Raw genomic sequence first — 12,383 nt, 5'->3', positions numbered from 1 at the left:
CCACCTGGGGAAGGTACAGCACATACACATACATGCCCTGAGACAGAAGAAAAGGTGCTTAGATGTATTTTAGCTCTGTTTCAGCTTGGAGCCAGTTGTCTAATATAAGGCTTTCAATGACTCTCCAATGCAGATATTGGTATCCCCATTTTACAGACCAGAAAACTGAGGCTCACAGAGACTGAGTGAGTTGCCTCGGGTCACACAGGGAACAGGAGAAACAGGCACTGGCCCAGGGGTACTGGTTGGTTACAGCCCGAGTCCAATTCTGACTTGGGACACAGTACCCAGATATTTGATCGAACATGATTCTGACTTTTTCTGTATAGGTGCTTTTTGGATGAGGTTAACATTTTAATTGGTGGACTTTGAGTAAAGTCAATTGCCCTCCATAATGTGGGTGGGCCTCGTCCAATCAGTTGAAGGCCTGAATAGCACGAAGACTGAACCCCTCTGAGCAAGAAGGAATTTTGCAGGCTAAATGGCCTCAGGACTCAACTGCAAGTCTTCCCTGCCTAATCTGTCAGATTTTGAACTCTCTTTTGGTTCTGTTTCTCTAGAAAACCCTGACTAATATAATTTCTGACAGAAAATATGATTTAAATACCAGCTGATAGGACTTCAAAGTCTATATTCTTGCCACTGGGCCATGGTGCTTCCCAGATAAAAAAGCAAAAAACAGGCACGTTAGGAAAAGAGATATAAAGACGTGTAGAGGCTCAAATAAGGAGTGCATTGGTCAGTCTCTTGCTGTAGTGGCTCAGCCCTTTGGTGGCCCCACTAAGCTGGGTCAAGTTCCAAACAACAGAATTTCTGGGCCAGCTGAGGCTGACGGTGACAAGAGAGGGACGATTTCTGGCAGAGGTGCAAGTGGATAAAAAGATCTTGCCCAAATCTTGTGTGTTGTAAAACTCCAAATTACAAATTGATGAGATCTGACATCAAGATATCCCATGATTTCCTACTCCATCTTAGGACCCTAATATTCAGATAAAGCCTGATCCCAAGACAGGCATAAAAGGGCTTTGATAAAATTGTTGTCACTCAATGAGCCTGTGACAATATGGGTAAAAATGTTGAGAAGTTTGGAAAATTTAATCCAATTAGTAGCTTAGGCTCTTAATGTGTTATTATGTCCAAAAATGCTTTCAAATTGCCACGTTTTTAGTAGAAAAATGAAAAACAGGGATATTTTATTAAATATTTATCTCATTAATAAACACAAAATAATCATTGCTTTTTATTTTGAATTAACTTTTCCATTTGGGTTCAATGCACATTTCAAAGAAAACACATAATCTTTTCTCTTGATGTGAGGGGACTTAATTACAAAAGCACAATTGGACTTCTTCTCTGTATGAAAGTGAAGCAAATGAAATTGCTTCCGCCCCCCGCCAATGGTTGTTGCTATGAAGACACACAATTGAATATGACAGTTTTCTGCTACCCCAGAATTGTTTTTGGATGAAGTTTGGGGATTATATGCAATTATAGAACAGTAAATTTCCTATGACCATTCATGTTCAAGGACTTATTTTAAAAATAAAATGAAAGCCTAACTACAGAATAAATGGAACCATGATAACAAATGTCCTTTACACCTCTGTTATATTGGTATAACAAAGATAAAGATAGAGTTGTAGCAGAAATCAGTACAGTATAAGCTAATTCCGTCCATGGGAAAACCATGTCCACACAGCATGACATCTTTTTATATCTCCTTTTCTATGCCCTAAATATTCACTGTTCTTCCTCTATATGTAGTTCTTTCTTCTTTACTATATGGCCAGATACCGTGATAGCTGAAGAATATGGCGTCGGGCCGATTGGAACCAGCAGCCCCCAGGGTTGAATGGATGCTGTTGCCTCCTCGCCCACTCCCCTGGTTCCTGGCAGTTAGATCTGCAGATGGTTTCCCCTAACAAGATCCAAGGCTCAGGAACGTTGCCTGAAGCCTTGCAGACTGCACTGTACAGTGGTTAGGGGGTGGGGTGGGAGGGAGAGGGGGACGAAATTCACCCAGCTTGCAGCGCAAATGGAGTCCCTGGGGTTGCACCATGTGGTGGCATGCCTCACTTTCCAAACTGCCCCGCTAGAGGTAGGGTATGTGCAGCCCCCATTTCCTGGCCTCTAGGACCCGCCTTGCAGCTCCTTGCCTCCACTGACCCCATGGTACTAAGGGTCCTTCCTGGTTCCCAGCCCTAGAGCCTTTTGCACCTGGGTTGAACTCTGGATTCCTGCAGCTCCTGAGCCACTGCACCCTTTCCCCCAGTCACTTTGGTTGGCCCAGGGTCTTTCATCTGGCTTCTCAGTTTTCCCTACGTTGCTGCAGTTTGTTCCTCCCACTAGGATGGAAGGAAGCCCCGCCCATTTGCCTCATCTAGCGCTTGCTAAACTTCTTCCACAGGGTTTGCATCCTGCCCTAATCCTCCCTGGGGCTTATAGTCAGATATTCTGGGCAACAATGACTGCTGCCCACCAGACGTCTGATTTGTCTCTGCTGGTTCCCGTCACCCTGGCCAGATACTCAAAGCTCCCAGAATCTGAGCTGGAGTGGTTGCCCCCGAGCCATGTTGTTTGGGGTTGCCAGAAGGTTCTCTTTAAGAATCATCTCTCTCCCCCTATGATGACTGGGCTCCTTTGACCGGGCTTCCAGCTCATTCAAGGAAGCCAGTGCGCCTCCAGCCAATCTGGTATGCTGTCCCATCTCTGACAAGTGTGCCTTGAGAAATATTTCAGGAAATAATTTTTTTGATCACTACAGGCAATGATCAAAGAAAACTAATTCCACTGTATTTGTTACAACATCAGTGAAAGAAGTCAAGAATATAGTCTCAGAAGGAGTATAAAGTATGCAATAAAGGCCGATGCATAATTAATGAAGAGCATGTCTCTAACATAGTGCTCTTCAAAACCAAGCACACAACGTGTAATTATTCCTCACATCATCACAGGGAGTGGGCAGATGCTAGTTGCCTCTTATAAATAAGGAAATGGGAGAAAAGCCAGACTCTCTTTCCAAAGGAAACCACCACTAGAAAGTAGAATGAATAATTCTGAAATTCAGTTGTGATGCAGTTAAAATGTCAATATAAATTCCATTTCAAATTTTCACTAATCTGAAATAATCACTGGGCATGTCTGTTTTACAATTATGGTGCCGAGAATCCCAGTGCTGCCCCAAATTCGAACCAGTTTATGAGTTATGACTTGAGTTATGATGAGAAAACCACTCCAATTTCTTCCAAATGGCAACATGGCCCAGTAGGTAAGAAAGAGCGGAGAACCAGTGACCTGTTATTTCTGTTCCAATCCCACCTCTGCCACTACTTATCTCACACAGCTTCTTTGAAAGAGCTAAGTTAGCAGATAGATAGATTGATAATTGTCAATGTGTGGAGGTTGCAGTGAGCCGAGATCGCGCCATTTCATTCCAGCCTGGGTGCCACAGCGAGACTCTGTCTCAAATAATAATAATAATAATAATTAATAATAATAATTGTCAGTGTGTTAATATATATGCCTGGCATATGCTGAGCACTATATAAATCGTGCTTTTACTCTTACATTATATTCACATTTCATTTTCACCCCAAAGTGGAATGAGTTGCCCATGTTGATTACCCTTGTTATTGATTGCAATTGATTCAAAAGGTGTTTTTCTTTTTTTTTTTTTTAAATCAAATGTATCCTCAAAGTTAGGTGAGTTGAATATACGTAACAGAGTGGTTAAACAAGTTCTAAAAGCAATGTGATATTCTGAAAGGGTCACAGACTCAAATGTCTCCACACAGGTAATAGGAATGTGGTAAGTGGCCTGGTATAAGACAACAGGAAAAAAAATTTTTAAGAAATATTGGCTAAAAAAGCCACCTTTAGGTGACATGCAGTGGGTGTTAGTTCATGATGAGTTTGTTCTAATATATTTATTGAAACATTTTTAGTATCTTTATCAAGTCACTGCTTCTCTCTCACACTCACAAAAAGTTTTAAATAATAAACACACTAAATTGCATTCTATGTGAAGGCTTTTTTTCATTTCGATATTTCAAAGGGGCCTAAAACTGATTCTAGGTTGCAGGTGAGTTTATGGAACCAATCCCCTTACGTTTCAATGATTCTAGTAATTCCAGTAACTCCTCAGCCTGCAATTGGTGAGATGTATTTGTGCCTATCTATGTAAATCTAATTTGTGTTCTTGGGAATTTTAGTTTTCATTTGTTCTCTTTTCTCAATTAGGGTGGAAATTTCTCAAGTCTAAGAACCATAGTTCTACACAGCTTAATAATCAAACATATCTATTAAGTGCCTAATTGTATCCAGTGCTGCGCTAGGCAGATAGGAAGAGATTTCAAAGCTCAGCCTTGCCTCTCATGCTTGTAGTCTTGGGGAAGCTCACAATCCCTGAAACGCCCCATTGTGCGTCACCATGTCTATCGACCGGTGGTCTGTCGAACAGTGCTTTGCATTCATTGTTTCATTCAGTCCTACAAAAGCCCTATAAGGCCGTTCTATTGCTATCCCCATTTTACAGATGGAAAACAAAGCAGAGAAAGACTTAAACTGTGACAAAGCTGCTAAATGTAGACTTAGGATAGTAACCATGCTGTGTCCCCTGTGGTCTGCCCTCCACAATCACACTGTGTGCAGTAGACCTTCTGTGGCTGCAGCACTCCCAGAATTCTTGCCCAGACTTCCTCTCTCCTAACACAGATACTTTTTGCCATACTAGTTTTTGAATACGTGTAGTAATAATAGAAGGGTAGGGCTAACTGGGCTTTGGAACCTAATTCTTCCTCCTGTCCTTAAACCCTAGATATAGTACGATTTTTTTTTTTTTTAATCTCAACTCTATAGCATTGGGAAGAAAAAGAAATGTTAGTGGTTTCCTGAGTAAAGGAAAGCAGACAGGAGAGGTTTTATGAAAAAACAAGATTAGAGGATATCATGGCAGAAGGAGACACTTCCGAGAAACCTACAGATTGAGTAGACACAAAAATAAGTAAGCCCATCAGACATTGGAATAGCACAGTTTATAAGTTTGACCTAATCATTCTAACATAGAATTTTCTAAACCAAAATAGGGAATAGATATTCTCTTCAAACATTCATAAAGCATTCACAAAAACAAAACGTGAATTATGCAGAAAATAAAAATCTCAATAAAGTCCCCAAACCAGAAATCTCAGTGGCCACCCTTGCTGTCTGTACTACGTTAAAATTTAAAATTAGCAGTAAGGGGTAGGAAAAGAAAATCTTTGGAAATGGGAGCAAAAATGCAGTCTTTTAATTTGTTCTATATTAGTTGTGATTGTTATTTAGAAATAAGTGAGAAGTGCCAAGTGTACAAATACGTGTATATGCATACATGTAGCAAAGATGTAAAGACATGCAATTTAACTAGAGAGTTGGTGGAGATGGAAATAACAGAATGGATGTTTAGAAGCAAAACCAACAGAATTAGGGAGTAGAGCTGACTGGCCCTCATCCACCGCCACTGCCTGGGCTCCAGTGTTGCCTTATCTGAGCCAGACAGACAGGGTCTTGCTCACCAGTGTGTCAGTGCCTAGCATAGACCCACACCCAAGCCAAGTGATGGATATATTTTTGGTGAAAATCTGTATTTAGGCTTGTCCATTCAGCATGGGATCCTGCCCAATGAGGCCACTGAAATTTAGTTACAGTCCTTTCCCATCTCCAGCAAATACTATGCCTGGCCAAGCTTTGAGAGATAATGACCATCTTATATTAATGTATACTCTGCCGTTGGTGAAGCTCTTCGGTGTAAGTTACCGAGCTTTGATCCTGAAGACAAGATTATTATTCCCATTTTTCAGATGCCAAACCTGGGGCCCAGCTTATCAGAGCTAAGACTTGGATTCACTACTCGAAATGGAAATTAAAGAGTCTATAGAACTAAGTAAATAAGCTGACATTTACTGAGTGTCTACTATATGCTAAACACTATGCTAGGTGCTTTTAAAAAGTCACTATTATCATATTTTGTCCTCAGAAGAACTTTGCAAGGACATTTATAATCTATATCTATTTTCTTTTTTTTTCTTTTTTTTTTTTGAGTTTCGCTCTTGTTGCCCAGGCTAGAGTACAATGGCGCGATCTCAGCTCACTGCAACCTCCGCCTCCCAGGTTCAAGCAATTCTCCTGCCTCAGCCTCCCGTGTAGCTGGGATTATAGGCATGCGCCACCACGCCTGGCTACTTTTGTATTTTTAGTAGAGACGGGGTTTCTCCATGTTGGTCAGGCTGGTCTCGAACTCCCGACCCCAGGTGATCCGCCTGCCTCAGCCTCCCAAAGTGCTGGGATTACAGGCATGAGCCACCGCGCCCGGCCCTAATCTATATCTGTTTTCTGTACCAGTTGGGAAACAGATGGGAATCTGCTCAAGGTCATATGGCCAAGAAGTTGAGGAGCCAGGATTTGAAGCCAGGTCATGGGTCAAGGCTCATCCTCTTTTCCCAAGGTGGACCACCCCTCATTTGACCCAGGGCTTCAACTTAACCATCATCGGAGTATTGACAAGTAAAACATTTCCATGCAATTTAATTCTGACCTAGATCTTTCCTAGAGGAGGATGCTGCTTCTGTCATTTGAAAGTGATACTTTATGAAACTAACTAAGCTAAGGAACTGTTTGAGAAAGCAAAATGCTATTGATTGCTTAATAGCTGCTGCATAAATCACCCTGGGACACAAATCATCCACTGCTCTTCAAAGAACAGGAGCCCGATATCCGCAAGAAACTGAACAAATGACCACACAATGCATATTAGGATTCAGTAGGAAAGACCCACAATAAAGACGGTTTATAAATATTTCACAGGCTTGATAGTTATTTGTTCTAGAGTTCTAGTTTTTATAACCATCATAATCAGTTATTTTTAAGAGAATATCCGGAAGACAATCTTAAATTCTGATAGGTAACTACAATAATATTATAAAAGCACAAATCATGTGGGTTCACTTTATGTGAAGTATAGTCTAAAATACATCAATTTATTGACTTAAGAAATAGGTCTGGAGACAGAAGCAATTCTTGGAAACCTCCAGACAGCAAAATAAATAGCTCTAATTATGAGTGTAACACCCACTCTGTGTTTGCCACAAATTTTACAGCTATACATTTAAAAGCTACTTAGTGCTCCATAGTTTAAGTGTTATGATATTGAGATCAATGTCTACCTATCCAAGAAAATTGCCCCGAAGGGGTAAACTCCACTCTCCTATTCTTCAGAGGGAAATGATAATATTGAGGAATTTATTTGAGGACATAGAATAGGTTGATAAGTGGGTGCATTTGTTCATTCTCTTACTCATTCACAAGTTCAAGGAGCATTTTTGGAATAGCTACTAGGTACCTGTAGGTTAACTGTTTTGAGGAAGGAGATGAGGTGTAGGCAAGCTAGAGGTAGCATAATCTATTGATTAGTATCCCTTTAAAAGATTTTATTTTGGTACAATCCATATACAATAAACTGCACATGGTTTAAAGTGTATAATTTGATCAATTTTGCTATATGTTTACACTGGTGAATTTATCATCACAATCAAGATAAGGAATACATCCGCATCCCCAAAGCTCTCCTCCTGCCCCTTCATAATCCTTCTCTCCTGCCTCTCTTGGCACACCCTCCACCCCAGTTCCCCAGGCAACCCCTGATCTATTTCTGTCATTATAGATTAGTGTATATTTTGCAGTATTTCATATAATTCGAATCACACTATACATACTTTTGTCTGGCTTCTTTGACTCAGCATTATTATCTTAAGATTCATCCACATTGTTGCATGTATCAACAGTTTATCGCTTTTATTTCTGAGTAGTATTCCATCGTGAGACTATACCGCACTGCCCTGAGCTGAAATTCCATAGTATCCCACTGTTCCTTCCAAGCCCCAGTAGATTCAGAAAAAACCGAACACACATCTCAATTTGTTGTCCGCCTTTGGTCATTTTGTAGCATTATTCTGAAATGATTATTTTTGACCATTTTATCTAGTTTTATGTTGCTTTTTTGGAGAGAAGATTGCCGTCATTTTTTTTTATCTATCCCATCAGTGCTCAAGTCTCCATGTATTCAGGATAAATTAGAAGCATGGTTCCCAGATGGAAGAATAACGGGCAGAGCCAGCCCAGCAGCGGCCATGTGGGTGATCGTGCTGGACCTCGCCTGGGGACGGGAAGGTGCAACACAGTTCAGAGGAAGAATCAGCAGCACGCAGGCACTTGGGTGAGATATCAAGCAGACATTCCTTAAAGACCCACGTGTAAAATATCCGACTGGTGATTTTAAACTAGGTTTTCGCTGTGCCTTTTCTTAACCCACTGATAGGAGGACAGCGATGCCAACCAGCACTTGTGATGCAACAGACTTTATTTTCAAGTGAACAGCTCAAATCCAGCATCGTTGAAAATCTGAAGTGTTCCGTGTTCCACGTTCCCTGCCAAGTAAAGGCATCGCATTAAAAAAAAAAAAATCAACATTTTCAGAAAGTCTTTTTCGTTTTCTCATTAGGACAAAGATTTCTGAAAAGACAGAGGCAAGCTTCTTTAGACATCACATAAAGCAAAGCATGCTCCAGGGATAACTGCAAAAACGAACTAGGGGAAACTGCAGCCAAATGAAATGCGACAAGCAACTGTCATATTCCAAATGGTCAATCAAAAGCTGGAACAATGTGAATGCAGCAGAAGTTTATTATGAGGAAAATAATGATCTCAGGACAAGGGACACTTAATGATTTGCAGATTTAAGTACAAAATAAATATCCAACCATGTCCAGCGGGTAACTTTTCAAGTTCTAACCATTTTGTGTGGCTGAGAGTATTACCTGCAATAGTGGGGGCCTTTTTAAAGTGAAAGGAGAAACAAATAATTCATCTTCATTTAAATTTCAGTACAATTGCAGAATACACTCATCTGCTAGAAATGTGAATGATACACTGAGGATATCTTTTTTACATTCCAGAGTATCTCACTGTTTGGGCAGAATGGTTCTCTTACTGGAATTGTTCACAAAGCAACCTATTATATGGTGAGAGGTACCCTCCGGGCACCATTGAAATTAATATGAAAGGAAAAATCAAGAATGCCAAGTGCAGTGCATAAAACGCAGGTAGGTGGTGGGAGACAGATAAGCAGCCTAGGAGGTTTAAGTTGCAGAATCTGAAGCTGCAGAAAGATGTGTTATACAATTTACATTACAGCCAGTCATGATTTTAGAATGGGTAATGAAAAGCTCATATAGTTAAGTATTGAGTCCATAAAAAAACACAAAAAGCTTTGCAGCACAAGGGAACTAAATGATGGGTAAATAGACAAAGAAGGTAATCAGGGAGCGGGAGGAGAAGGCCGGACTTGCTTTCACAAAATTCATCTGGTTTTGGCAACTCCACCTGCACGTGGCACATGGCAATGTCTCTACAGTTAAATTATTTGCCAAGAAGGACTTGTCAACCTTGGCACCACTGACATTTTGGGTCAGATAAGTCTTTGTGGTGCGCCTGTGCTGTGCGCGGTAGGATGTTCGGCAGCACTCCTGGCCTCCACCCTCTGGACGTCAGTAGCCCATCCTCCCTTCGTTGTGACAACCAGAAAGGTCTCTAGACATTGCCAAATGTCTCCTGGAAAGCAAAATTGTAATTCAACAGTTTCTTCACTTGAAGACATGTACAAAGAAAGCCAGGTGTATTTTCTAAATGAGAGAGAGAGACAGAGAGAGAAAGAGAGAGAGAGAGAGAGAGGCACATTTATATTTCCTATGAGCCATTGAAGCAGCAGGGATGGGCTCATGGTCACTAGTCATCAGAGGTATGGAGGAGCCATTTGATTCCTCCCCAGTAAGTTACTCTTTCCAATTACATGCCAGCTGTGTGGTTATTGCTGTAAGTTAAACTAGTTTCTGCTGTGTTTTTGCCCAACCTTGAAATAGAATTCTACTATCAACTCCATGAGGGCAGGGATAATGTCTTATCTGCCTGTTCACCTCTGTATCTGTAACACCTAGCCTGGTTCCTGGTCTACAGCAATCACTCAACACATGCTTCTTGAATGAATGAATGAGGACAGAAATGCCCATTTACAAGCAAATAGGTTAGAATATCAGTTCCTTAACAACAGGTCCTTTTCTTATTTCTGTGCCACAAACAGCTCTGTGATTGGTGCATATTGGGGTTTAAATAGATGTTTGAGGAACTCACCTGGAAATGTGAGGTCTCCACCTATGTTGTCTGGACAACAAAGCCCATCTGGTTGAGTCCAGGGCAGACGTGCTTCTGGGGTCTTTTGTTCTAACATGTAGAGCATGGTCTGGTGACCACACTCACTCTTAGGGCTGTGTCCTTGCATAACAGAGAGACAATAAATATTCCACCATGAAGACCCAAATTAAGACCACTTGTGCAGAAAGATGCCAATACATGCTTTGCAAAAAGACATTGTCACCTTATCTGACAGGTGAGGATGCAGATTTTGTCCCTCAGCATCGAGGTCCTGTTACTAGAGAATGTCTGAAGTGCCACAACGGCCACCCATATGCAAGGCGTGGCATTATCAGCCATGTTGCAGTCTAGGCAAAGGCTGCAATGAAATCATCTGAGGCGTCACAGAGTTATCCTCATCTTAAATGGCATTATCTCTCCAATTGAAACTCGAACAACTCATCTAAAATGAAAAATCAAAAATATGCCAAGAAGCAGAACTGGAGGAATGATGATGTGGCTCTTTGGGGAGGCGCTGAGATTCTCTCTAAGAACAGAGGGCCCGGTGAGTGGCACGCTGGGATCTGCATTCAGCTGCCGGAATGACAGTGCCCAGAAGCTACTATGAATGGTAATGACAGGCAATAAAATACCCCTTTAAAAATCCAGCAAAAGATGAAGTCGGTAGATTGTAACAATGCTGCAAAAACCAACCGTTAGCAGATTAGCACAGGCACAGCAAGAAAAGAAAACTAAAAATTATTCAATCAGACCAAATGCTTGCAGGGAAACTAGGCCAAGAAAGCAATCAAAATCAAATAGAAGCAAGGTGTGTTTATATAATTCAGCAGTTCCAAAAATTGAGAAATGCACTGCAAAGATATTTCAAGGGTTTCCAGTCTTCGTTTAAGGGGAAAAAATTAATGAAACCTTCATTAACATGAAGAAAGAATAACACAATTCTCTATTCCCTCCCTGAATCCAACCAGTGTTACTAGGAGATGTCATATTTCCTGTGAGAATTCCAGGACGCGATCATAAAATACAACACACATTTATACAATTTATGCTAAGTTTGGTTATATGGCATATGTGGCAGACCTCTTGAATTAATTGCATTAAATGTTTTCAGTTATAGAAAGAAGATTCATGACTCACAGAGGCCATAAATGAAGCATGGCATACAGGTAGTAATTACCTTGAATTGCATTCTTGAGTCTTTGAAGATAAATTAACCAACAATGAGAATTTGATAGCTAATGCTGCAATTAGTTACAGGTATAGTGCAGTGACCTATATAACTTACTATTTTTAAAAATCTAAAATTTACACAGGTTAATAGCATAAAAGATTCTTCACTGTTACTCATGGCAGAAATGCAGTTCTATAAAGGCACTACAGTGGCCTTCTTATAATAATTGCTTAACTCTTCGTAAAGAGGTAGAATTACTCGTGGTAATTCTTTGGCTATGAATAGGAAAGGCTGAGATTAAGCTAGCTTTCACTGAGCAGTGCTATGTCCCATGCACCTGGACAAATGACGCCTCATTCAGCAGTTCAAAAAATTGAGAAATGCGTTGCAAATCTCTTGGTTCTATGTGGTTAGATACCCTCCCATTCCACAAATAAGGGAATGGCAGGGGAGGGGTGAGGGGGAAGCAATGGTGCTGTGGCTTTCTCAAGGCCACTTGTATCTACCCTTCAGCTCACTCTCATCACTGGGCAAAGGTTGGATTGTGTGTAAATGAGATGCCTGCCAAAGCATTCCTGGTGAGTTAAGAGGTAGGGCCAGTCTACTGAATATGTGCTTTTGCTGCCAAGCATCCCTTCTTCTGGGGAACGAGCTCTCCCTCAGTCCCTAATAGTCTTGCTGGGCCCATGAGGTTTGAGTGGAGCTGACCTCTGAGCCCAGGAAGAAACATATGACCTCGGTTGGCCACTCAGAACACAAGATGAGGCCAGGTCGATCTGAGAACCTATTCCCTGGGTTCTCAAGCTCAAAGGAGCACACAGACCCGAGCTACAGCAGTCACATTGTTCTATGTGGGGTACCTCTGCCTGAGAAAGACCAACACGGGAACATGGGAAATGGAGAGACACAATGATATCAACATCATTTTAATTGTACCCTGAAGCCAACTCTATCTGAAAAAAAATTTAATTAA

This window comes from Symphalangus syndactylus, chromosome 2 (genome assembly GCF_028878055.3).
Source record: "Symphalangus syndactylus isolate Jambi chromosome 2, NHGRI_mSymSyn1-v2.1_pri, whole genome shotgun sequence".
Lineage (NCBI taxonomy): Eukaryota > Metazoa > Chordata > Mammalia > Primates > Hylobatidae > Symphalangus > Symphalangus syndactylus.
Note: the sequence above shows the minus strand (reverse complement) of the source record.